Genomic DNA, 27,357 nt, shown 5'->3' on the forward strand with positions numbered 1-27,357 from the left:
CTGTTCTTCTTTCAGGATGACTCCTTGGGGCACAGGGGCTCTCTGAATTCACTTTTTTTCCTGGGCTTCTAAGACCCAATTGGGAAGGCGCCCTGTGTCTTCACCAGGTAGGGGGCGTCCTGCGTCCTCACCCCACTGAGAAGGCGCCTGCAGCCTCCGTGAACAGAGCAAGTTCCATGCCAGGAGCTTTATTGGCTTTCTGTGTAAACCAAGGAAGATCAAGCCTCTTTCTCTCCCCTTTTTTTACTTTCCTTATCGCTGATGCCATCATCCTGAGGATACCCCTGGATCCTGCTGTGGCTGGACACCGGCAAATTGCCACTTCCTACTTCAGTGGGTCTTCCCAACCCAGGGATTGAACCCACGTCTCCTGCATCTCCTGCACTGGCAGGTGGATTCTTTACTACTGCCACCTGGGAAGCCTATTTTACACATGGTAAGCATATCTTTCCTTGCTACTCTCTCAATTCATCTTACCCTCTCTTTCCCCTGTATGTCCAAAATTTTTAAAGAAAGGATGCATTATCATAATATGATAAGGACGTGTCTTCCAGAGTAGAGATGAACTAGGTTTGAATAGCAAAATGATGAGACAAAATACTGAAGATAAGTAACTTTAAAGGCTGCTACAGGTAACTGGAAATACATACAATATCTGGATGTACTATGTGAGTCATAGGAAAGTTCAGTAAAGTTAATACTGAGATTGATATCATCAGGGTGAAATTATGCTTTGAAAAATATGCTATATTGTGTAGTCTGCAAGGTTAAAATTTGAGAAAATTCCTCTTTTACTTTTTCTGTTAAAAAAAAAGTCCTCAAGATAGTTTCATGACAATAAGTAGGATCAGAAAGTATACATTTTATGATGGAAGAGCAGGGTTATTATTTTACAGGGAGAAAAGAATAATATATTTAAAACAAAAAAGAAATTTAAAAGGTAAGAACATGGTTTTGACTAGATAATCAGAAAAAATTTTCCTCTTTATTATTATTATTATTTTGGTAATAGAGTACACTGAGCAATGTTGAATTGTTATAGTTGTTGAATTAGTATGTTATTTAATTAATATTATAGTATGTTGAATTATGATAGTGTAATTATTATAATGTAACAAAAATGTTACATTAGAAAATGTGAAGGACTACAAGACACAATAATTCTGAAACAATCACTGAAAAACTATTTTTTGTAGGGGAGTAAATTGAGCAATGTGGGCTTATTCTACTCTAGGAAGCAATAAAATTATTTTTAATTGGCAAGAATCTGGGACTACTGGATAGAATAATTCTGAAATAGTTTCAGGCAAACACAGCTTCACCAGGAGCTCTGATAAATTTGAAGTGAACTACATGAAAGGTGACCAGATCCCTGCTGCAGAAAGCCCTGGGGCACTGCTCCCACTGTGGGGCAGGTGCTGTCTGGGAAACTCAGTGAGGTGATGATGATGGTTCCTCACAGCAGTTATAACACATGTAACATCTTACTGTGAAATCAGTTATACAATATGAGGATAGGGCAAAGGGTGTCATATTTAAATAAACTCATTAATATGGTCATCACTGACTCAATGAACATGAGTTTGAGCAAATTCTGGGAGATGGTGAAGGACAGGGAAGCCTAGCATGCTGCAATCCATGGGGTCAAAAAGAGTCAGACCTTACTGAAGTGAAGTAGCATGCATGCATACATTAAGAACAAAGTTAAAGTAGGAAACCACGAACCCTATGAACACTCATCTGCACACTTACAACTTTCTTTCAGTGTGTGAACTCCTCAAATGTTTTAAATTCTTTCTAAGTTGATTTATTTTTAGTAAGTCACCATGAAAAAAATCCATCTCAAATACTCATTACATTTAAAACTTCCCAAATTTTCTGTGCTAATATTTTAATCCAATTAGTGATAAAAAGTAAACACTTAGAATTTTCTTATTTACCCAATTACAACTATGTAGATAATACTTACTAAGAATGTGGGGTACATTCTTAGTTCTTTAGGTGGTGCTTGTTTTTGTCTTATTTAGAATATTGTAAAATCAGAAAGTAACTTGAGTAGCATAGATATAGACCTAGAGATTGTCATACTAAGTAAAGCCAGACAGAGAAAGATGGATTTCATATGACATTGCTTATTTGTGGGGTCTAAAAATAGAATATAAACGAGTTATTTACACAACAGAAATAGAATAACAGACGTTATAGATGTACAAAGCAAACTTATAGTTATCAAGCAGTAGGGCGAGGAAGGATAAATTGGAAGATTGAGATTGACATATACACATCATTATATATAAAATAAATAACTAATAAGGACATACTGTATAGCAAAGGGAAGTCTATTCAATATTCTTATACTCTTATAATTGATTATATGGAAAAGAATCTAAAAAAGAGTGAAAATATGTATATGTGCTAACTGATTCGCTTTGCTGTACATCTGAAGCTAACACAGAATTCTTAAATCAACTACATTCCAACAAAGGCTTTTTTTTTTTTTTTTTTTAAGCAATTGACTTGAAGAGACATGTTGCGATATTCCTATACAAATGCTAAATTTTATGAAGCCAGAAACATTTTTTTCCAAATCACTTCATGATTTTATTTTATTAATACTATTACTATGAATCAAGGCAAATTGGAAGTGGTCAAAAAAGAGATGGCAAGAGTGAATGTTGACATTCTAGGAATCAGCAAACTGATATGGACTGGAATGGGTGAATTCAACTCAGATGACCATTATATCTGCAGGCAGGAATCCCTCAGAAGAAATGGAGTGGCCGTCATGGTCAACAAAAGAGTCCGAAATGCAGTACTTGGATGCAATTTCAAAAACGACAGAATGATCTCTGTTCGTTTCCAAGGCAAACCATTCAATATCACAGTAATCCAAGTCTATGCCCCAACTAGTAACGCTGAAGAAGCTGAAGTTGAACGGTTCTATGAAGACCTACAAGACCTTTTAGAACTAACACCCAAAAAAGATGTCCTTTTCATTATAGGGGACTGGAATGCAAAAGTAGGAAGTCAAGAAACACCTGGAGTAACAGGCAAATTTGGCCTTGGAATACGGAATGAAGCAGGGCAAAGACTAATAGAGTTTTGCAAGAAAATGCACTGGTCATAACAAACACCCTCTTCAAACAACACAAGAGAAGACTCTATACATAGACATCACCAGATGGTCAACACCGAAATCAGATTGATTATATTCTTTGCAGCCAAAGATGGAGAAGCTCTAAACAGTCAGCAAAAACAAGACCAGGAGCTGACTGTGGCTCAGACCATGAACTCCTTATTGCCAAATTCAGACTGAAATTGAAGAAAGTAGGGAAAACCACTAGACCATTCAGGTATGACCTAAATCAAATCCCTTATGATTATACAGTGGAAGTGAGAAACAGATTTAAGGGCCTAGATCTGATAGATAGAGTGCCTGATGAACTATGGACAGAGGTTCATGACATTGTACAGGAGACAGGGATCAAGACCATTCCCATGGAAAAGAAATGTAAAAAAGCAAAATGGCTGTCTGGGGAGGCCTTACAAATAGCTGTGAAAAGAAGAGAAGCGAAAAGCAAAGGAGAAAAGGAAAGATACAAACATCTGAATGCAGAGTTTCAAAGAATAGCAAGAAGAGATAAGAAAGCCTTCTTCAGTGATCGATGCAAAGAAATAGGGGAAAACAACAAAATGGGAAAGACTAGGGATCTCTTCAAGAAAACCAGAGATACCAAAGGAACATTTCATGCAAAGATGAGCTCGATAAAGGACAGAAATGGTATGGACCTAACAGAAGCAGAAGATATTAAGAGAGATGGCAAGAATACACAGAAGAACTGTACAAAAAAGATCTTCACAACCCAGATAGTCACGATGGTGTGATCACTAACCTAAAGCCAGACATCCTGGAATGTGAAGTCAAGTGGGCCTTAGAAAGCATCACTACGAACAAAGCTAGTGGAGGTGATGGAATTCCAGTTGAGCTATTCCAAATCCTAAAAGACGATGCTGTGAAAGTGCTGCACTCAATATGCCAGCACATTTGGAAAACTCATCACTGGCCACAGGACTGGAAAAGGTCAGTTTTCATTCCAATCCCAAAGAAAGGCAATGCCAAAGAATGCTCAAACTACCGCACAATTGCACTCATCTCACATGCTAGTAAAGTAATGCTCAAAATTCTCCAAGCCAGGCTTCAGCAATATGAGAACCGTGAACTTCCAGATGTTCAAGCTGGTTTTAGAAAAGGCAGAGGAACCAGAGATCAAATTACCAACATCTGATGGATCATAGAAAAAGCAAGAGAGTTCCAGAAAAACATCTATTTCTGCTTTATTGACTATGCCAAAGCCTTTGATGTGTGGATCACAATAAACTGTGGAGAATTCTGAAAGAGATGGGAATACCAGACCACCTGATCTGCCTCTTGAGAAATTTGTATGCAGGTCAGGAAGCCACAGTTAGAACTGGACGTGGAACAACAGACTGGTTCCAAATAGGAATAGTAGTTTGTCAAGGCTGTATATTGTCACCCTGCTTATTTAACTTCTATGCAGAGTACATCATGAGAAACGCTGGACTGGAAGAAACATAAGCTGGAATCAAGATTGCCGGGAGAAATATCAATAACCTCAGATATGCAGATGACACCACCCTTATGGAAGAAAGTGAAGAGGAACTAAAAAGCATCTTCATGAAAGTGAAAGTGGAGAGTGAAAAAGTTGGCTTAAAGCTCAACATTCAGAAAACGAAGATCATGGCATCCGGTCCCACCACTTCATGGGAAATAGATGGGCAAACAGTGGAAACAGTGTCAGACTTTATTTTTCTGGGCTCCAAAATCACTACAGATGGTGACTGCAGCCATGAAATTAAAAGACGCTTACTCCTTGGAAGGAAAGTTATGACCAACCTAGGTAGCATGTTCAAAAGCAGAGACCTTACTTTGCCGACAAAGGTTCGTCTAGTCAAGGCTATGGTTTTTCCAGTGGTCATGTATGGATGTGAGAGTTAGACTGTGAAGAAGGCTGAGCACTGAAGAGTTGATGCTTTTGAACTGTGGTGTTGGAGAAGACTCTTGAGAGTCCCTTGGACTGCAAGGAGATCCAATCAGTCCATTCTGAAGGAGATCAGCCCTGGGATTTCTTTGGAAGGACTGATGCTAAAGCTGAAACTCCAGTACTTTGGCCACCTCATACAAAGAGTTGACTCATTGGAAAAGACTCTGATGTTGGGAGGGATTGGGGACAGGAGGAGAAGGGGATGACAGAGGATGAGATGGCTGGATGTCATCACTGACTCGATGGACGTGAGTCTGAGTGAACTCTGGGAGTTGGTGATGGACATGGAGGCCTGGCGTGCTGCAATTCATGGGGTCGCAAAGAGTCGGACACAACTGAGCAACTGATCTGATCTGATTACTGTAAAGTAATAACTATTACTGTTTAATTAATTAATTTCATTACTACTATTAGTGCTTGACTACACCAAAGCCTTTGATTTTGTGGATCACAATAAACTGTGGAAAATTCTTAAAGAGATGGGAATTCCAGACCACTTGACCTGCCTCCTGAAAAATTTGTATGCAGGTCAACAAGCAACAGTTAGAACTGGGCATGGAACAATGGGCTGCTTCCAAATTGGGAAAAGAGTAGGTCAGGGCTGTATATTGTCACCCTGTTTATTTAACTTCTATGCAGAGTATTTCATGTGAAATGCAAGGCTGGATGAAGCACATGCTGGAATCAAGAATGCCAGGAGAAATATCAATAACCTCAATTACATAGATGACACCAACCTAATGATAGAAAGTGAAGAAGAATTAAAAAGTCCCTCGATGAAAGTGAAAAAAGAGAGTGAAAAAAATTGGCTTAAGACTCAACATTCAAAGAATGAAGATCATGGCCTCCGGACCCATCACTTCATGGCAAATAGATAGGGAAACAATGGAAACAGTGACAGATTTTCTCTTCTTGAGTTCCAAAATCACTGCAGATGGTGACTGCAGCCATGAAATTAAAAGATGCTTGCTCCTTGGAAGAAAAACTATGACCAGCTTAGACAGCATGTTAAAAAGCAGAGACGTTGGTTTGCCAACAAAGATTCTTCTAGTCAAAGATATGGTTTTTCCAGTAGTCATATGTGGATGTGAGAGTTGGACCATAGAGAAAGCTGAGCATTGAAGAACTGATGTTTTTGAACTGTGGTGTTGTAGAAGACTCTAGAGAGTCCCTTGGACTGCAAGGAGATCCAACCAGTCCATCCTAAAGGAAATCAGTCTTGATTATTCATCGGAAGGACTGATGCTGATGCTGAAACTCCAATACATTGGATACCTGATGTGAAGGACTGACTCACTGGAAAAGCCCCTGGTGCTGGGAAATATTGAAAGTAGGAGGAGAAGGGGACAACAGAGGTTGAAATGGTTGGATGGCATCACCGACTCAATGGACATGAATTTGAGCAAACTCTAGGAGTTGGTGATTGACAACCTGGTGATAGATAAGCTTGGCGTGCTGCAGTCTGTGAGGTTGCTATGTCAGACACAACTCACTGACTGAACTGATACTGTTAAGGGCTTCACTAGTGTTCCAGATAGTCAAGAATCTGTCTGCAATGCAGGAGACATGGATTACTAATAATATCATAGCTATGATGTATATATTTTCCCCCTTTTGTTTCATAATGACTTTGGAAAGAAAACGTCTTGAAAATATATTGGTGATAATAACATAGTCCCCATACGTGGTTTTAAAAGTGGTATTTTTAAACTTTTGCACAAATTTTACAGTAAATGAACACCATAAGAAGAATATTTTCTTACTTTTTAAACAAAATATGTTTCACTTGGTAGTTTTATGTAAAAGTACATTTCTCTAATATCCTTTTATATTTTTTTAAATTTTTAATAATCTAAAGCTGATGCTGGGAAACATTGAAAGCAGGAGGAGAAGGGGATGACAGAGGATGAGGTTGGATGGCATCACGGACTCAATGGACATGAGTTTGAGCAGGCTTTGGGAATTGGTGATGGACAGGGAAGGCTTGTATGCTGCAGTCCATGGAGTTGCAGAGTTGAGCACAACTTAGCAACTGAACTGAACTAACTGAAAGCTGGTGTTAAAAAATGAAGATAAATTTTCCCAAAGCAATCTATAGATTCAGTGCAATCCCTATCAAACTACCAATGGTATTTTTCACAGAGCTAGAACAAATAATTTCACAGTTTGTATGGAAATACAAAAAACCTCGAATAGCCAAAGCAATCTTGAGAAAGAAGAATGGAACTGGAGGAATCAACCTGCCTGACTTCAGGCTCTACTACAAAGCCACAGTCATCAAGACAGTATGGTACTTGCACAAAGACAGAAATATAGATAAATGGAACAAAATAGAAAGCCCAGAGATGAATCCACACACCTATGGACACCTTATCTTTGACAAAGGAGGCAAGAATATACAATGGATTAAAGACAATCTCTTTAACAAGTGGTGCTGGAAGAACTGGTCAACCACTTGTAAAAGAATGAAACTAGAACACTTTCTAACACCATACACAAAAATAAACTCAAAATGAATTAAAGATCTAAACGTAACACCAGAAACTATAAAACTCCTATAGGAGAACATAGACAAAACACTTTCCAACATAAATCACAGCAGGATCCTCTATGACTCACCTCTAAGAATATTGGAAATAAAAGTAAAAATAAACAAATGGGACTTAATTAAACTTAAAAGCTTCTGCACAGCAAAGGAAACTATAAGCAAGGTGAAAAGACAGCCTTCAGAATGGTAGAAAATAATAGCAAATGATTCAAATGACAAAGAATTAATCTCAAAACTATACAAGCAACTCCTGCAGCTATATTCCAGAAAAATAAATGACCCAATCAAAAAGTGGGCCAAAGAACTAAACAGACGTTTCTCCAAAGAAGACATCCAAATGGCTAACAAACACATGAAAAGATGCTCAACATCACTCATTATCAGAGAAATGCAAATCAAAACCACAATGAGGTACCATTTCACGCCTGTCAGAATGGCTGCGATCCAAAAGTCTACAAGCAATAAATGCTGGAGGGGGTGTGGAGAAAAGGGAACCCTCTTGCACTGTTGGTGGGGATGCAAACTAGTACAGCCACTATGGAGAACAGTGTGGAGATTCCTTAAAAAACTGGAAATAGAACTGGCATATGACCCAGCAATCCCACTGCTGGGCATACACACTGAGGAAACCAGAATTTAAAGAGACACATGTACCCCAATGTTCATTGCAGCACTGTTTATAATAGCCAGGTCATGGAAGCAACCTAGATGTCCATCAGCAGACGAATAGATAAGAAAGCTATGGTACATATACACAATGGAGTATTACTCAGCCATTAAAAAGAATGCATTTGAATCAGTTCAAATGAGGTGGATGAAACTGGAGCTTATTATACAGAGTGAAGTAAGTCAGAAAGAAAAACACCAATATAGTATACTAACACATATATATGGAATTTAGAAAGATGGTAACGATAACCCTGTATGCGAGACAGCAAAAGAGACACAGATGTATAGTACAGTCTTTTGGACTCTGTAGAAGAGGGCGAGGGTGGGTGATTTGGAAGAATGGCATTGAAACATGTATAATATCATATGTGAAACGAATCACCAGTCCAGGTTTGATGCATGACACAGGATGTTCGGGGCTGGTGCCCTGGGATGACCCAGAAGGATGGTATGGGGAGGGAGGTTGGAGGGGGGTTCAGGATGGGGAACACGTGTACATCCATGGTGGATTCATATTGATGAATGGCAAAACCATTCATCAATTTTACAATATTGTAAAGTAATTAGTCTCCAATTAAAATAAATAAATTTATATTAGAAAAGAAGAGGGAATTTGAACACAAAAAAGAGAAACCATAGATGTATGCACACAGAGAAAGGCCTATATGAGGATATAGCAAGGAGGTGGCCATCTGCAAGCCACAGAGAGAGGCCTCAGAAGAAATCAAATGATCTAACACCTTAATATTGGACTTCTAGCCTCCAGAACTGTAAGAAAATTAATTTCCATTGTTTAAGCCATCCAGTCTGTGATATTTTTTTATAGCAACTCTAGCAAACTATACACGTGGAAATTAATATGAAAAGATAAAAATAAATCACATTATATGAAAATAGTCATATTTTATCTGAATTTATAATTACAATAAAATGTAGTGTGAATTGCAAAAAAAAAAAGAAGATAAATTTTAAGTTAATACATATTGAATATTTGGGCTTCCCAGATCGTGCTAGCCATAAAGAACCCACCTGCCAATGCAGGCAACATAAGAAACATTTGGTTGATCCCTGGTTCAGGAAGATTCCCTAGAGGAGGGTATGGCAACCCATTTTTTACAGAAAAGGAAAATTACCTCTTTTGTTATCGCTACAGTGTAACGTTACTACATTTTTGTGAATCAGAATCCATGAACTATACATCTTTATTTATCCTTCCTCTTGTCTGTTAGTCCATAATCATTTGAAAAGTAAAAACAGATGTAACTCCAAAGCTTGCAAGTGAAATTTTGAGTACACTCTGTATTCTAATATGACTAACAAGAAAAACAGTAACAATATATGGAAACATTTACTGATATATACTAGGAATGCATCTAAGAATCAATATATTATCCCTCTAGATAGTCATATAAGATACTATTGCTATGCATTTCATTTAACAATGAAAATCTGAGGAAGGGAAAATAAAAAAGCAGACAGCAAGATAAGTATCAGATTCAAGATTCAAACCAATGCAATTCACTTCCACACTTTAATCACTGCTTTGTCACCACAAAAATGATTTTTTTTGTTGTTGTTGCAGAAAATTTGCTAAAAATAGAAAGAAAGGGAATAGAGAGTAACTGTATCTGGGTCCTGAAGCAGGTATGGTCCATAGATGGAATTCTTCCAGTTTATTCCAATAGGAAGGAGTTATGTTAAGGCTTCCATCCTCCTGTGATAAAGCGATTTTTCAGAGTTTAGCCCCTCAGAACAAAATATGCTTTCAAGGAATATTCTAGCTGCCTAAGAGTTAGAAATATCTTATGCCAAGAGGAAAACCAGTGAAAATTAAATAAAGGTTATATGGATATACATACGTGTGTGTGTGTGTGTGTGTGTGTGTGTGTGTGTGTGCGTGCGTGCTTGTCTGATAGACAGAGTGCCTGAAAAGTTATGGATGGATATTCTTAACATTGTACAAGAGGTGGTGATCAAAACCATCCCTAAGAAAAAGAAATGCAAGAAAGTGAAATGGTTGTCTCAGGAGGCTGTAAAATAGCTGAGAAAAGAAGCAAAAGGCAAAGGAGAAAAGGAAAGATATACCCATCTGAATAGAGAGTTCCAAAGAAGAGCAAGGAAAAATAAGAAAGCTTTCTTAAGTGAACAATGCAAAGAAACAGAGAAAAACAATAGAATGGGAAAGACTAGAGATGTCTTCAAGAAAATAAGAGATACCAAGGGAACATTTCATGCAAAGATAGGCACAATTGAGGACAGAAATGATATAGACCTAATAGAAGCAGCAGATACTAAGAAGACATGGCAAGAATACACAGAAGAGCTGTAGTAAAAAAAAAGGCCTAAAGACCCAGATAACCACAATGGTATGTTCACTTAAAGCCAGACATCCTAGAATGCAAAGACAAGTGGGCCTTAGGGAGCACTACCAGGAATAAAGGTAGTGGAAGTGACGGAATTTCAGCTGAGCTATTTCAAATCCTAAGAGATGACTCTTCTAAAGTGCTTCAGTAAATATGCCAGCAAATCTTGAAAGCTCAGTAGTGGCCACAGGACTGGAACAGGTCAGTTTTCATCCCAATCCCAAAGAAGGGCAATACCAAAGAATGTTCAAAACTACCACACAGTTGCACTCATCTCACACAGTAGCAAAATAATACTTGAAATCTTTAAGGCAGGTTTCAACTGTATGTGAACCAAGAAATTTTAGACATACAAACTAGATTTAAAAAAAGCAGAGGAACCAGAGATCAAATTGCTAACATCTGTTGGGTCATAGAAAAAACACAAGAGAATTCCAGAAAAACATCTACTTCTACTTCATTGCTACACTAGAGCCTTTGACTGTGGATTAGAACAAACTGGAAAATTCTTAAAGAGATGGACATACCAGACCACCTTACTTGCCTCCTGAGAAACCTTTATGCAAGTCAAGAAGCAACAGTTAGAGCTAGACATGGAACAATGAGTTGGTTCAAAATTGAGAAAGGAGTATGCCAAGGCTATATATTGCCACCCTGCTTACTTTAACTTATATGCAGAGGACATATCATGTTGGATGAACGTGATGAACAGGCTGGATGAACACAAGCTGAAATCAAGTTTGTATGAGAAATATGAGTAACCTCAGATATGCAGATGACACCACCTTTATGGCGCAAAGTGAAAAGAAACTAAGGAGCCTCTTGATGAAAGTGAAAGAGGAGAGTGAAAAAGCTGACCTGGAAATCAACATCTAAAACACTAAGATTATGGCATCCAGTCCCATCACTGCATGGCAAATAGATGGGGAAACATTGGAAACAGTGGCAGATTTTCTTTTCTTGGGCTCCAGAATCACTGCAAATGATGACTGCAGCCATGAAATTAAAAAATGCTTGCTCCTTAGAAGAAAAGCTGGGACAAACCTAGACAGTGTGTTAAAAAGCAGAGACATTACTTTGCCAATAAATGTCCATCTAGTAAAAATTATGGTTTTTCCAGTAGTCATGTATGGATGTGAAAGTTGGACCATTAAGAAAGCTGAGCACTGAAGAATTGATGCTGTAGTGTTGGATAAAACTCTTGAGAGTCCCTTGGACTGCAAGGAAATCAACCAGTCCATCCTAAAGAAAACCAGTCCTAAATGTTTATTGAAAGGACTGAAGCTGAAGCTGAAACTCCAATATTTTGGCCACCTGATGCAAAAAGCCAACTCATTGAAAAAGACCCTGATGCTGGGAAAGATTGAGGGTAGGGGCCGAAGGGGAGGACAGAGGATGAGATGGTTGGATGGCACCATGGAATCAATGGACATGAGTTTGAGCAAACTTAAAGAGATAGTAAAGGACAGGGAAGGGTGGTGTGCTGTGGTCCATGAGGTCTCAAAGAGTCAGACATGACTGAGTGTCTGAACAACAGCAAATGTATAGCCTGCTTATTTCTCTGGCAGCTGGCTGAGTGCTACTAGAGACCAGATTGAGACACATGTGAACAATGCAAATTATTTATGTGGCATGTCCATATTTAATGTGAAAGATCATTATAATCTTTGGAAAACTATTTCTTATTCAACTCTTCACATAAACCAGCAGGCATTTCTTCATTCTCCATGAGCAACAAAGTGGATTCTGAACTGGACACATTTTGTGTATGAAGCCCTTTCACCTGAGTCTTTCCTGGAGGGTGAGGTTCATCAATTAGTAAAGAAATAACACATTAAAAAGCCATAAATTGGAGTAAATATGTCAAAAATATCATAAAAGAGATACAAACCTAATAATATGAAGATGGAAAAAGAGAAAATGACCATTTAGAATGTAATATTCATCATATAATTAATCAATTATACAAAAATATTGGCCTAGAAATGTATCAGTTACTTTGAGTTTGTAATACATGAAAAATGTATTCATCTAATGAATAATTGATGGTTGAGTGACTGCAGAGGTAAGGTTATCTTAGTAGATAGGTAACCCTTGCACATACCTGGCTTTTTATCTTTGTTTTTTTTTTTTTTTTTGTATGTTTACTTAAATTTTAAAACTACTTGAATGTTTTGAACATCTTGAACTCCATAATCCTGAAGCTTTATTTTCATATCCTCTGGAAAAATCTGTATACAGTGAATAATATTCATACAGTTACAAATTTTCTTTTTCTATTTTATTTTTCTGGAATATACACTACACAATGTGAGTTGATGGGAAAAGCTAGAATGTACCTGATAAGAAACTGTCAAAATTATGAATTTCCTCACTTATTCTTACCAACCTAAGATAATTTCATGACCCTGGTAGATTCATTGTAAGAACTAAAAGTAAATCAGCTTAACACTTGACCTGTATTAACTCCCACTTATCCTTTTGTGCTATAGTGGTGCTTGGTGTCTCCAGAGATTAATGCCAGTTCAAAATAATTTTAATTCCCAGGTGGCACTAGTGGTAGAGAATCTACCTGGTAATGCATCAGATATAAGAGACCTGGGTTTGAACCCTGGGTTGGGAAAAATCCCTTGGAGAGGGAAATGTCAATGCACCCCAGTATTCTTGCCTGGAAAAATCCCATGGACAGAGGAGCCTGGCATGCTACAGTCCATAGGGTTGCAAAGAGTTGGACACAACTGAGCACTTATCAGCAGAAGACATCTAAATACTTCATTCTGGATTATTTACACATTGGTAAATATATTCTGTGTAATTTACTCCAATAATGAGATCTTATTTGGAATTGCAATTGGAATCAATTTCTGATTTGTGGAAAAAGATTGCTTCAACACAAAGTGACTAATTAGAGAGGGATGTCCTAAGAAATACTCATAGGAAGAACATGGAACAGCAGGTCAGATTGCATCATATTTTCCAGTAAGAAGAAAAAAAAATGAGTATCATTTCATATAAAATTATGGTATGGACACAGAAATGATGGGTGTATCCATGATCAAGTTTGCATTCATGATTCTGAAATGAGCATAATCGAGTAATGGAGCCATTTCTTTGTAATAAACGTTGGCAGATACTATTCTCCCATATATGAATTTCTAAGTATTTAAGAGTAAAAATTGTGGAACAGCATTGTCTTTGTAATTATGTAAAAATAAAGTGTGAATTAATATTTCTATTTTAGGATTCTCCAGAGAAATGGCATTTTGTTTTGTGAAGACTGAAATGGAAGCTAGACACAATTGACAAAGGAATGGACAAGGAGTAATAGTAATGGAAGTGATTTCTTCTATCTCTCACACAGGTAGTATGGTACCATTATGACACCTAGACAGTGAATCCTCCCGCAGTTACTAATAATTATTGATAAGATAGCAGCTTTATATTAGTAAAGGAAGGAAGATCTAGTGTGTGTTCCAAACTCTCCATGAGTTTGAAGATCATCCCTAACACTACCTACATGATGAGATTTTATGTCTAGGAGTCCTGGAAAATAGACAAGATCTAAAATGAAGTATGTTAATCAGGCAAAAGATCTAAGATGTGAGTAAGATTCCCTCCATGGAAGAATCATAATTTACCAACTGACAATTGCTTTAAAGTATGAAAGGTAGATGCCTGCATTGCATGGTGTCATACTGACTGCTGACATCATATATGAGGGGATTACATATATGAGGATATAAAAAGATCATCTCTGAGAATAATTATGGAGGAACTGAGAGTGAAACATTAAGATCTCCACATCTCTGGCCACATTTACAGCCAGAATCTAGAACCATGGCAAAATTGGGATGAGATTCAGAATCAAAGAACTGTGGAGGAAATGAAATTGAGAAGCAAAAAGTCAGTAGATATTCAAAGTGCATTGCAGAACTGATGATTTTCTACTCCATAGGCAGCAGACTCTTCTAAGTCCCAACTGTATTGCTATTCAAAATACCACAGTTAATATTACCATAAATTTAAGGAGTATGGTAGATCTGAATCTGCAGGTGAAATCATTATTTTTAGTAAAGTAGGTAGAACATTACAGAAAAAAATATTTCCTTCACATAAAAAGGAAGCAAGTTTAAAAATAAAATCATGAAACCATACGAATCACTTTTTATTTATAATATATAGAACTTGACTTTGTGTTCATACATATGTGCACGTGAGTGAGTGAAGTCGCTCAGTCATGTCCGACTCTTTGCGACCCCATGGACTGTAGCACCCCAGGCTCCTCTGTCCACGGGATTCTCCAGGCAAGAATATTGGAGTGGGTTGCCATTTCCTCGTCCACATATGTGCATGTACACATGTATAAAAATACTTGTACCTATTATTATTTTCAAATAAGTCATGATACAGGAAAAAAAAAAAACTGAGCAGGATTTCCTAACATAGCCACATATAAATTATAAGTATTCATAGTTTTAAAAATAAGATATTTTTATACATACTGTTTTAAACTGACTAGGAAAGCCAGAGGTCATCAAACTCCAGAAAAAAGTTCTTCTTATTAAAACTTCAAGTGGAAAAATATAACATGTTACAAAGGTTTAGCCTTTGCATACCTAAAATTATTATCAGATTATGTATAGATTAGTTTGCCATCAACGGTCTGTATAGACAAAGCTATGGTTTTTCCAGTAGTTGTGGATAGATGGATGTGAGAATTGGACTATAAAGAGAGCTGAGCACCGAAGAATTGATGCTTTTGAACTGTGGTGTTGGAGAAGACACTTGAGAGTCCCTTGGACTGCAAGGAGACCCAACCAGTCCATCCTAAAGGAAATCAGTTCTGAGTATTCATTGGAAGGACTGATGCTGAAGCTGAAACTCCAATACTCTGGCCATCTGATGTGAAGAACTGACTCATTAGAAAAGACCCTGATGCTGGGAAAGATTGAAGGCAAAAGGCAAAGAGGGCAGAAAGGATGTTATTTAGATAGCGTCACTGACTCAGTGGACATGAACTTGAGCAAACTCTTGGAAATAATGAAGGACAGGGAAGCCTGGCATGCTGCAGTCCATGGGGTCGCAGAGTTAGACATGACTTACCGACTGAATAGCAAAGATTATGACATCAAAAGACATTATCTTATTGCCAGAATAAATCATTTAACAGTATGGTAAGTTATCACTTTGATTACATGAATCAGATTTTAAGACAAAAGGCATTAGTGCTTTCATTTTTTACATTTTATATCTTAAAGTATAATAACTACTTAACTATTTCAAATTTCACAAAATTAATTTTTTTCTGCTAGATTTTTTTTTATAATTAACGTCTCATCTAAGGAAAAAATGTATATTTACCTTGTACTTACTTGTGCCACTACTCCTGCTAAAAAGCAAAAAACAAAAAAAAAACAAATGCCCAAATGACTTACATTTGTCCTAAGATAGTTTTATATTTTTTCTAAAATAATTATATTTTTGATAGATTTATATTTGCTCTATGAAAGTAATTTTAGGTTTATCTTGCCTAAGTTATAAACATCAAAGTTCATAGTAAATTATTACTGACTTTGGTTAATATTGGAGAAGGGAATGGCAATCCACTCCAGTATTCTTGCCTGGAGACCTCATGGACAGAGGGGTTTGGCAGGCCACAGTCCATGGGGTTGCAAAGAGCTGGACACGACTAAGCGACTAACACTTTGTTAATATATACTACATTGAATAATTTTTTACCTCATTAGCAAACTATTGGCTAGCATACTGAAGATAGTCTTTTTGGAAATGAAAGAAAGATAAATTTTTTAATGGAGAATTTGGTGGAATTTCAAAACAAAATCATTGTCAGACTCCCTAAAATTGACCTTGTATGGTAAGAGACGAAAGACTTAGATGCTTTTCTTTTTTTTAAGATATATACTTTTATTAAAATTTAACATGTCTCTTCATGTTTACTGCATATGTCAGGATGACACTAGTTAATAAGAAGCCTAGTACTTGTGCCTGGTATAAGGATCACAGTGCAGTTTATGAGAAGACCAGGGAAAGTGATGGGATTAAAGAAAAGGAAGAAATGTAAAATCATTTCTGATTAGATGGAATTTCTGATTAGACAGAGAAATTATTCCCTTGGCAAATAGTATTTCAAAGAAACGCATTTTCCTTCAAAGAATCTGCAGTGTGGCTCTAAGACATTTGCTTATTTCTGAATGTGTTTATTGTAAGCAAAATTAATGTAGAGCAGACTTTTTAAATTAAGCTATTTTAAAAGAGTAGTTATTAAATTCCAGTCATTTACTTTTGCTTCATCATGGCATCAACCATGCTAACATAAAAGAGTCAACTAGTTCTCAGAAAACATGAAGTTTTGCAATACAGATTAAGTACTATCATTCAGTTTAGTTCAGTTCAGTCGCTCAGTTGTGTCCGTCTCTTTGCGACCCCATGAATTACAACACGCCAGGCCTCCCTGTCCATCATCAACTCCCGGAGTTCACTCAGACTCACGTCCATCAAGTAAGTGATGCCATCCAGCCATCTCATCCTCTATCATCCCCTTCTCCTCCTGCCCCCAATCCCTCCCAGCGTCAGAGTCTTTTCCAATGAGTCAACTCTTCACATGATGTGGCCAAAGTACTGGAGTTTCAGCTTTAGCATCATTCCTTCCAAAGAAATCCCAGGGCTGATCTCCTTCAGAATGGACTGGTTGGATCTCCTTGCAGTCCAAGGGACTCTCAAGAGTCTTCTCCAACACCACAGTTCAAAAGCATCAATTCTTCGGCGCTCAGTCTTCTTCACAGTCCAACTCTCACATCCATACATGACCACAGGAAAAACCATAGCCTTGACTAGACAGACCTTTGTTGGCAAAGTAATGTCTCTGCTTTTGAATATGCTATCTAGCTTGGTCATAACTTTCCTTCCAAGGAGTAAGCGTCTTTTAATTTCATGGCTGCGATCACCATCTGCAGTGATTTTGGAGCCCAGAAAAATAAAGTCTGACACTGTTTCCACTATTTACCCATCTATTTCCCATGAAGTGATGGGACCGGATGCCATGATCTTCATTTTCTGAATGTTGAGCTTTAAGCCAACTTTTTCACTCTTCACTTTCACTTTCATCAAGAGGCTTTTGAGTTCCTCTTCACTTTCTTCCATAGGGTGGTGTCATCTGCATATCTGAGGTTATTGATATTTCTCCCAGCAATCTTGATTCCAGCTTGTGTTTCTTCCAGTCCAGCATTTCTCATGATGTACTCTGCATAAAATTTAAATAAGCAGGGTGACAATATACAGCCTTGACATACTCCTTTTCCTATTTGGAACCAGTCTGTTGTTCCATGTCCAGTTCTAACTGTTGCTTCCTGACCTGCATTCAGATTTCTCAAGAGGTAGGTCAGGTGGTCTGGTATTCCCACCTCTTTCAGACTTTTCCACAGTTTATTGTGATCCACACAGTCAAAGGCTTTGGCATAGTCAATAAATCAAAAATAGATGTTTTTCTGGAACTCTCTTGCTTTTTCCATGATCCAGCAGATGTTGGCAATTTGATCTCTGGTTCCTCTGCCTTTTCTAAAACCAGCTTGAACATCAGGAAGTTCACAGTTCACATATTGCTGAAGCCTGGCTTGGAGAATTTTGAGCATTACTTTACTAGCGTGGGAGATGAGTGCAATTGTGTGGTAGTTTGAGCATTCTTTGGCATTGCCTTTCTTTGGGATTGGAATGAAAACTGACCTTTTCCAGTCCTGTGGCCACCGCTGAGTTTTCCAAATGTGCTGGCATATTGAGTGCAGCATTTTCACAGCATCCTCTTTTAGGATTTGAAAGAGCTCAACTGGAATTCTATCACCTCCACTAGTTTTGTTCGTAGTGATGCTTTCCAAGGCCCACTTGACTTCATATTCCAGGATGTCCGGCTCTAGGTCAATGATCACACCATCGTGATTATCTGGGTCATGAAGATCTTTTTTGTACAGTTCTTCTGTGTATTCTTGCCATTTCTTCTTAATATCTTCTGCTTCTGTTAGGTCCATACCATTTCTGTCCTTTATCGAGCCCATCTTTGCATGAAATGTTTGCTTGGTATCTCTAATTTTCTTGAAGAGATCCCTAGTCTTTCCCATTGTGTTGTTTTCCTCTATTTCTTTGCATTGATCACTGAAGAAGGCTTTCTTATCTCTCCTTGCTATTCTTTGGAACTCTGCATTCAGATGCTTATATCTTTCCTTTTCTCCTTTGCTTTTCGCTTCTCTTCTTTCCACAGCTATTTGTAAGGCCTCCCCAGACAGCCATTTTGGTTTTTTGCATTTCTTTTCCATGGGAATGGTCTTGATCCCTGTCTCTTGTACAATGTCATGAACTTCATTCCATAGTTCTTCAGGCACTCTGTCTATCAGATCTAGGCCCTTAAATCTATTTCTCACTTCCACTGTATAATCATAAGGGATTTGATTTAGGTTATACCTGAATGGTCTAGTGGTTTTCCCTACTTTCTTCAATTTCAGTCTAAATTTGGCAATAAGGAGTTCATGACCTGAGCCACAGTCAGCTCCTTGTCTTGTTTCTGCTGACTGTATAGAGCTTCTCCATTAATATCTAAATGAAAGGCAAATTTTAAATCAAAGACAAAAATTAGTGTTTTGTAATACAAGAAGGACAAAGTTTGATGTGTCATATTAAAAGAAATTGACAGTAAAAAATATGCTTTATGGCATCGGTGGCTCAGATGGTAAAGAATATGTCTGCAATGCAGGAGACCCAGGTTTGATCTCTGGGTAGAGATGACCCTTGAGTAGGGAATGGCAATCCACTCCAGTAATCTTGCCTGGAGAATTCCATGAACTTGGCAGGCTATAGTCCATGTGGTCACAAAGAGTTAGACATGACTGAGCCACTAAACAAACCCAGAAACCCTAACAGTTTCCTGATATTCTTGATTAAAAGGGAAGCTCTGACTAGAGTGCTCTGCACAACTCCTAATGTAGTTCCTTTAGAGAATAAGAAATAATGATTACCCACTGGACCCAAAATCATGTGAGATATTTAGGAAATATGCAATATGATTAGTACTGAAAATAGAGTTAATCACTATGTTCCCAAAGCCTCAAAAGGCCTCTCAAATCATTGAACTGAAAACAATCAATGAAGTAAATGAATGAAGTAAAACAGTGTCTTTAATGATTACAACTTCCATGCATTTGTTTATCCTCTCTTTGTAAATTTATTATTTTAAATCTTAATTGTAAATCATGTGTCACATATTTGAGTGAAGCCTTTGATCTTTGACATGATAAGTTAAGGAATGAATAAGAACCCGGGAGAGTAAGAAAGGGATCTATTCAAAACAGTGGCTGAATTAATTCAGATGAGCCCTGTCAGGGTTTCCCACTCAATTGTTAAAAAAAAAAAAAAAAAGACTACTCTGTTTCTACTTTGCAGTTTTACCAAACTTCCAGCAGCAAAACAGGCAACATTTAGTGACCAGAAATATAATAGTTGCCACACATGCTAACAGGAAGCCAATCGCATCCAAACAATGGTGCTGGTACCGGGTGAGGTCATGGACCGCTGGCCGAAGGTGTTTGGCTCCTTTGTGATGCCTGATAAACTTAATCCAGAAGACTGCTCATTCCAAGGGCTTCATAGGCTGATTGTGGTGAATTCCTGATAACGTCATAGTGTTTTCTTTATAGCTAAGGAATGAATATGTAGTCACTTGAAAAATTTCTTAAGAACACAATATATCCAAATATATATCTAGATATATCTAAATATATTATATATTTAGGTAGACATATCTAAAATTGTTATATATTATTAAAAGTACATTACATAGTTCTTAATACATTATGTCATAAAAAAATCATCAAGGATTGTGTGCTTAGGCATGTCTGACTCTTTGCAACCCCATGGACTGTAACCCACCAGATTCTTCTGTCCATGGAGTTTGCCAGGCAAGAATACTGGAGTGGGTTGCCATTTCCTTCTCCAGTGAATCTTCTGGACCCAGAGTTCAAACCCCTGCCTCCTGCATCTTTTGCATTAGCAGTCAGATTCTTTTACCACTGTGCCACCTGGGAAGCCCAGAATGCAGAATGCATTTGAGAGTTTCTTTCCTCAGGAGGTATTTTAGATGTGGTGGTCCATCAACTAGAATTTGTTGGATGTTTCATAGTCTTAGTAATGATTGGAGGTAAGGGAGAAAATAATAATTTTTAAACAGAAATAGAATTTTGATAGTTCAGAAACAGGAATGTAGAATATGTAGTTTGAAAATACAGAACTTTGATCTTGTTTGCTGACTGTGATATTGGGAACATGATAGTAGCAGGAAGCCACATCAAGGGCAGGTCTATGAGAAAGAAATCTTTCCCCCTGCCACTCCATCCTTCTCTAGGTTCCATATGGAGTGTTAGTGTTAAGAAGAAGCAAATCTTTAACAGTATCAGGAAATGGTTTCAGTCTGTGATCTTTGTGGCCCTGAATGCCAGATACTAAAAAACACCCTATGGGCAAGAAGTAGGGCCTGAGAGTGAGGTAGATGCTGGAATCTTGGCTTCAAGTAACCAAGAGCTACAAGTACAATGATGAGATGGAACAATGGTGAGAACACTAACCGGTTCAACTTCTGTCAAGAAACCGAAGACCAGAAGTTTAGCTTTAGGTTTTTTTAATGGCTGACTTAGACAAACTATTTCCTTGGATCTGTGAAGGAGATGAAGAAGGGAAGCTATTCTCCCACACTGAAGTGCAGTCACTACTGATGGAGATTATAGAATATTAAAGTATAAAATATAGTGGAACAGCATGTAGAAAGTTCTGAGAATGAGACTTTTGAACCAAAAGAAAAATTATACAGAGTTCTGTTGCCCTTTGAACTGTGTTTTTGAACTGTGTTGTTGAAGAATACTCTTGAGAGTCCCTTGAACTTCAAGGAGATCAAACCAGTCCATCCTAAAGGAAATCAGTCCTGAATATTCATTGGAAGGACTGATGCTGAAGCTGAAACTCTAATACTTTGGCCACCTGATGTGAAGAACAGACCCACTGGAAAAGACCCTGATGCTGGGAAAGATTGAAGGCAGGTGAAGAAGGTGACAACAGAGGATGAGATGGTTGGATGGCATCACCAACTTGATGGACATGAATTTGAGCAACCTCCAGGTGTTGGTGATGGATAGGGAAGCCTGGTGTGCTGCAGCCCATGGGGTCTCAAAGAGTCAGAGACAACTGAGCAACTGAACTGAACTGAACTGTTGCCCTTTGATTAAAAAAATATACATACAGACAGGCCTTTCTTAATTCACAAGAATTTAAGGAATAAGTAACTTTGATATATCTCAGGAAAACAAGGAAACAACAGCAACAAAAGTTCCAAGACAAAGAAGCAAAATATTTGTCAGATTAAAAAGTAATAAAAACAGAATCTTTCAAGAATAGAAAGATACAAATTAATAAATAAATAAAACACAAATTTCATCATTATAACCATATAAATACTAAACTAATGCTAATCAATATTAAATATGTGGTCATGGACAAGATGTGCATGTTGTAAACATTGATAATGTTGTATTGATAATATAGCTTGTAGAAATTAATATGTGGTGTTTAAGAAATACAAACTGGAAGTTGAGAATTGACCTCAAGTAAAAAGCCCTTCTATACTGACCAAACTTTGGAAGCATTTGCAAGATAATTATTCTAATCCCTATTGTCAAAATTTGTTCATAGATTTATACTAAATTTTTAGTAATAATTTATCTGATATTCAAAAAATATTCTTCCAATGCCTGTAAATTCTTTTAATTTTAATGTTTTTCCCCACAGAATTTATTTGATTTTTTGAAAAAGAATAACATAATAAATATAATTATTCATAGTTAAATTCCTAATTTATTTACTCACTTATGATCACAGCTAAACTTCTTTGTTGTACAAAGTGCCCCACAAGTTATTCATTGAAGCAAGTTTCAATTTATTGAAAATTTGTAATTTCATCTAATATCTCTTCACCTGTCCAACTCCTAGATTCTAGGAACCACCACACTAGTGTTTCTCTGTGTTAGACTTTTTATACACAAATATAGTGATATCTTGCAATATTTTTTCTTCTTTGATTTATTTCATTTAGCATGATGCCATGTGATCACAAATGGCGAGACTTCCTATTTTTTTTGTTGCTAATAATATCCTTTTATGTACATAAACCACATATCCTCTATCCTTTTATTCACTGACAGATATTTAGGTTGTTTTCATATCCTGGCTATTGTGAACAATGTTGATGAACACGGGGGTGTGAATATCCCTTTCATATCTTTTTTGTTTCCTTTAGATAAAAATAGGCTTCCCAGGTGGTGCAGGGGTAAAGAATCCATCTTCCAGTGCAGGAGATGCAAGAGATGTGGGTTCAATCTCTGGGTCGGTAAGAGCCTCTGGAGTAGGAAATGGCAACCCATTCCAGTATTCTAGCATGGAAAATTCCATGGACGAGAAGCCTGGTGGGCTACAGTCCATGGGATTGTAAAGAGTCAGACATGAATAAGCATGCATCCTGGCTGGCTGGCTTAGACATATAGGCAGAAGTAGGCTTCCTGGATAGTATAGTAGTTCTGTTTTTAAGCAGTAGTTCTATTTTTAATTTTTGAGGCGAATCCATACTGTTTTCCATAGTCTACTGTGTTCCAATCAAGAGTGAACTAGAGGTCCCCTTTCCTCACATTCTTACCAACACTTGTTCTATTTTGTCTTTTGATGCCAGCCATTCTAACAGGTGTGAGGCCATGCCTTATTAGAAACTTGATCTGCATTTCCTGATGCAACAACACAAGAAAAGACTCTACACATGGACATCACCAGATTGTCAATACTGAAAACAGATTGATCATATCCTTTGCAGCCAAAGATGGAGAAGCTCTAAACATCATCAAAAACAAGATTGGGAGCTGACTGTGGCTCAGATCATGAACTCCTTATTGCCAAATTCAGACTTAAATTGAAGAAAGTAGTGAAAACCACTAGACCATTTAGGTATGATCTAAACCAAATCCCTTGCGATTGTACAGTGGAAGTAACAAATAGATTCAAGGGATTAGATCTGATAGACAGAGTACCTGAAGAACTATGGATGGAGGTTTGTGACACTGTACAGGAGGCAGTGATCAAGACCATCCCCATGGTGGGGCGGGAGGCAAAAAGGCAAATTGGTTGTCTGAGGAGTCCTTACAAATAGCTATGAAAAGAAGAGAAGCAAAAGGCAAAGGACAAAAGGAAAGATATACCCATGTGAATGCAGAATTCCAAAGAATAGCAAGGAGAGATAAGAAAGCCTTCCTCAGGGATCAATGCAAAGAAACAGAGGAAAACAATAGAATGGGGAAGACTGGAGATCTCTTCAAGAAAATTAGAGATACTAAGAGAAATTTTCATGCAAAGATGGGCTCAATAAAGGACAGAAATGGTACGGACCTAACAGAAACAAGATATTAAGAAGAGGTGGCAAGAATACACCGAAGACTAATCAAAAAAGATCTTCAGGACCCAGATAACCATGATGATGTGATCACTCATCTAGAGCCAGACATCCTGGAATGTTGTCAAGTGGGCCTTAGAAAGCATCACTACAAACAAAAGCTAGTGGAGGTGATGGAATTCCAGTGGAGCTATTTCAAATTCTGAAAGATGATGCTGTGAAAGTACTGCACTCAATATGCCAGCAAATTTGAAAAAATCAGCTGTGGCCATAGGACTGGAGAAGATCAGTTTTCATTCCAATCCCAAAGAAAGGCAATGTCAAAGAATGCTCAAACTACCACAAAATTGCACTCATCTCACACGCTAGCAAAGTAATGCTTGAAATTCTCCAAACTAGATTTCAACAGTATGTGAACTGTGAACTTCCAGATGTTCAAACTGGATTTAGAAAAGGCAGAGGAACCAGAGATCAAATTGTCAACATCCATTGGATCATCAGAAAAGCAAGAGAGTTCCAGAAACACATTCACTTCTGCTTTATTGACTATGCCAAAGCCTTTGACTGTGTGGGTCACCACAAACTGTGGAAAATTCTTCAAGAAATGAGGATACCAGCCCACCTGACCTGCCTACTGAGAAATCTGTATACAGGTCAGGGAGCAACAGTTAGAACTGGGCATGGAACAACAGACCAGTTCCAAATCGGGAAAGGAGTACATCAAGGCTGTATATTGTCACCCTGCTTATTTAACTTATATACATCATGAGAAATGCTGTACTGGATGAAGCACAAGCTGGAATCAAGATTTCTGGGAGAAATATCAATAACCTCAGATACACAGATGACACTGCCCTTATGGCAGAAAGTGAAGAAGAACTCAAAAGCCTCTTGATGAAAGTGAAAGAGGAGAGAAAAAAGTTGGCTTAAAGCTCAACATTCAGAAAACTAAGATCATGGCATCCAGTCCCATCACTTGATGGCAAATAATTGGGGAAACAATGGAAACAGTGACAGGTGTTATTTTTAGGGGCTCCAAAATCACTGCAGAAGGTGACTGCAGCCATGAAATTGAAAGATGCTTGTTTCTTGGAAGAAAAGTTATGACCAACATAGACAGCATATTAGAAAGCAGAGACATTACTTTGCCAACAAAGGTCCGTCTAGTCAAGGCTATGGTTTTTCCTGTGGTCATGTATGGATGTGAGAGTTGGACTGTGAAGAAGGCTGAGTGCCAAAGAATTGATGCTTTTGAACTGTGGTGTTGGAGAAGACTCTTGAGAGTCCCTTGGACTGCAAGGAGATCCAGTCAGTCCATTCTGAAGGAGATCAGCCCTGGGATTTCTTTGGAAGGAATTATGCTAAAGCTGAAAGTCCAGTACTTTGGCCATCTCATGCGAAGAGTTGACTCATTGGAAAAGACTCTGATGCTGGAAGGGATTGGGGGCAGGAGGATAAGGAGACAACAGAGGATGAGATGGCTGGATGGCATCACTGCCTCGATGGACGTGAGTCTGAGTGAACTCCGGGAATTGGTGATGGACAGGGAGGCCTGGCGTGCTGGGATTCATGGGGTCGCAAAGAGTCGGACACGACTGAGCGACTGAACTGAACTGAACTGATGTGAGGGTTTATTTCAGTGCTCTCGTTCCTCTCCATTGGTAGATGTGTCTGTTTTTATGCTAGTACCATACTTTTGGAATCACTATAGCTTTGTAGAATAATTTGAAATAGGAAGTGAGATGCCTTCAGCTTCATTCTTCTTTCTTAGGACTTCTTTGGCTATTTGAGATCTTTTGTGGGTTTGTAACAACTTTGTTTGTTTCTTTTCTATTTCTGTATCCCAAATGGCTTTAGAAGCTAGTCACTCAACTTCCTCCTCCTTTCCCATAAGGAACTCTTTCTAGCTGGGAAGTTATCTTTTGGAGGTGAACAATCATGGCCTTGGAGAGGATCATGCAGGCATAATAAAGCTGTATTCATTGTTCCCCTGTGATTATTCTAAGGTCTTTCTGTTTGTTTGCTTGTTTCACCATGTTGCTCAAATTTCTTACATAGACTTTAGAGCTCTCACAGAGATATTTTTGTTTACGAACAGTGTCTAATTGTTTATCTTTACCAGGGGACAGGGAGGCTGGTTCATCTATGCCTCCATTTGGATCTCTCAATTTTACTTCATTGACTTTCTCTTGAAATACTTTAAAAAGTAGCACCATCACATTTTTATAAAATTATTTTTATTTTCCTATTTATAAATTAGCACAAGGAAATAATAGAGGTCTTATTTCTTCTAGTAGTTGGTTATAGCTACATGAGGAGGGTTAAGTGAATTTTCATTTTTAGTTCTCTGCTTCTGTCATATCACCTAAATTCTTTATAGTGATAATATCTGCAATGTTAAAGAAACAAACAATAAATACTATTAATTGAAATAAGAATATTTAGTAATAGCTTAGTTTCTTTAAATATATTTAGTATTTGTTTTTCGGTTGGAGTTTATTGCCCAGTAATCTATTGCCCAGGTGAATCGAACACATTTACAGAATCTGAGATGTATAAGACAATCATATTTTATGTTAGCCACATCCTAGAAAAAAGTAATTGATTTAGTTGAATGAAACGACTTACTCATTTTAAAATACTGATGCAAACTAGTACAGCCACTATGGAGAACAGTGTGGAGATTCCTTAAAAAACTGGAAATAGAACTGCCTTATGATCCAGCAATCCCACTGCTGGGCATACACACTGAAGAAACCAGAAGGGAAAGAGACACGTGTACCCCAATGTTCATCGCAGCACTGTTTATAATAGCCAGGACATGGAAGCAACCTAGATGTCCATCAGCAGATGAATGGATAAGAAAGCTGTGGTACATATACACAATGGAGTATTACTCAGCCATTAAAAAGAATACATTTGAAGCAGTTCTAATAAGGTGGATGAAACTGGAGCCTATTATACAGAGTGAAGTAAGCCAGAAAGAAAAACACCAATATAGTATACTAACGCATATATATGGAATTTAGAAAGATGATAACAATAACCCTGTGTACGAGACAGCAAAAGTGACGCTGATGTATGGAACAGGCTTATGGACTCTGTGGGAGAGGGAGAGGGTGGGAAGATTTGGGAGAATGGCATTGAAACATGTAAAATATCATGTATGAAACGAGATGCCAGTCCAGGTTCAATGCACGATACTGGATGCTTGGGGCTGGTGCACTGGGACGA

General features: G+C 37.7%; 1 long non-coding RNA gene and 1 pseudogene across 1 annotated transcript; one reads left to right on the forward strand and one right to left on the reverse strand.

Annotated features, from left to right (window-relative positions):
- Window positions 1-27,323, forward strand: LOC109560540 (uncharacterized). The gene is made up of 3 exons (XR_002180939.2): window positions 1-436; window positions 13,885-14,004; window positions 23,413-27,323. It is a non-coding gene; the product is annotated as an uncharacterized lncRNA (long non-coding RNA).
- Window positions 19,915-27,357, reverse strand: part of LOC109560053 (UDP-glucuronosyltransferase 2C1-like) — a 29,521-nt pseudogene continuing 22,078 nt past the window's right edge.

The sequence above is a fragment of the Bos indicus genome, chromosome 6 (genome assembly GCF_029378745.1).
Source record: "Bos indicus isolate NIAB-ARS_2022 breed Sahiwal x Tharparkar chromosome 6, NIAB-ARS_B.indTharparkar_mat_pri_1.0, whole genome shotgun sequence".
Taxonomy (NCBI): domain Eukaryota; kingdom Metazoa; phylum Chordata; class Mammalia; order Artiodactyla; family Bovidae; genus Bos; species Bos indicus.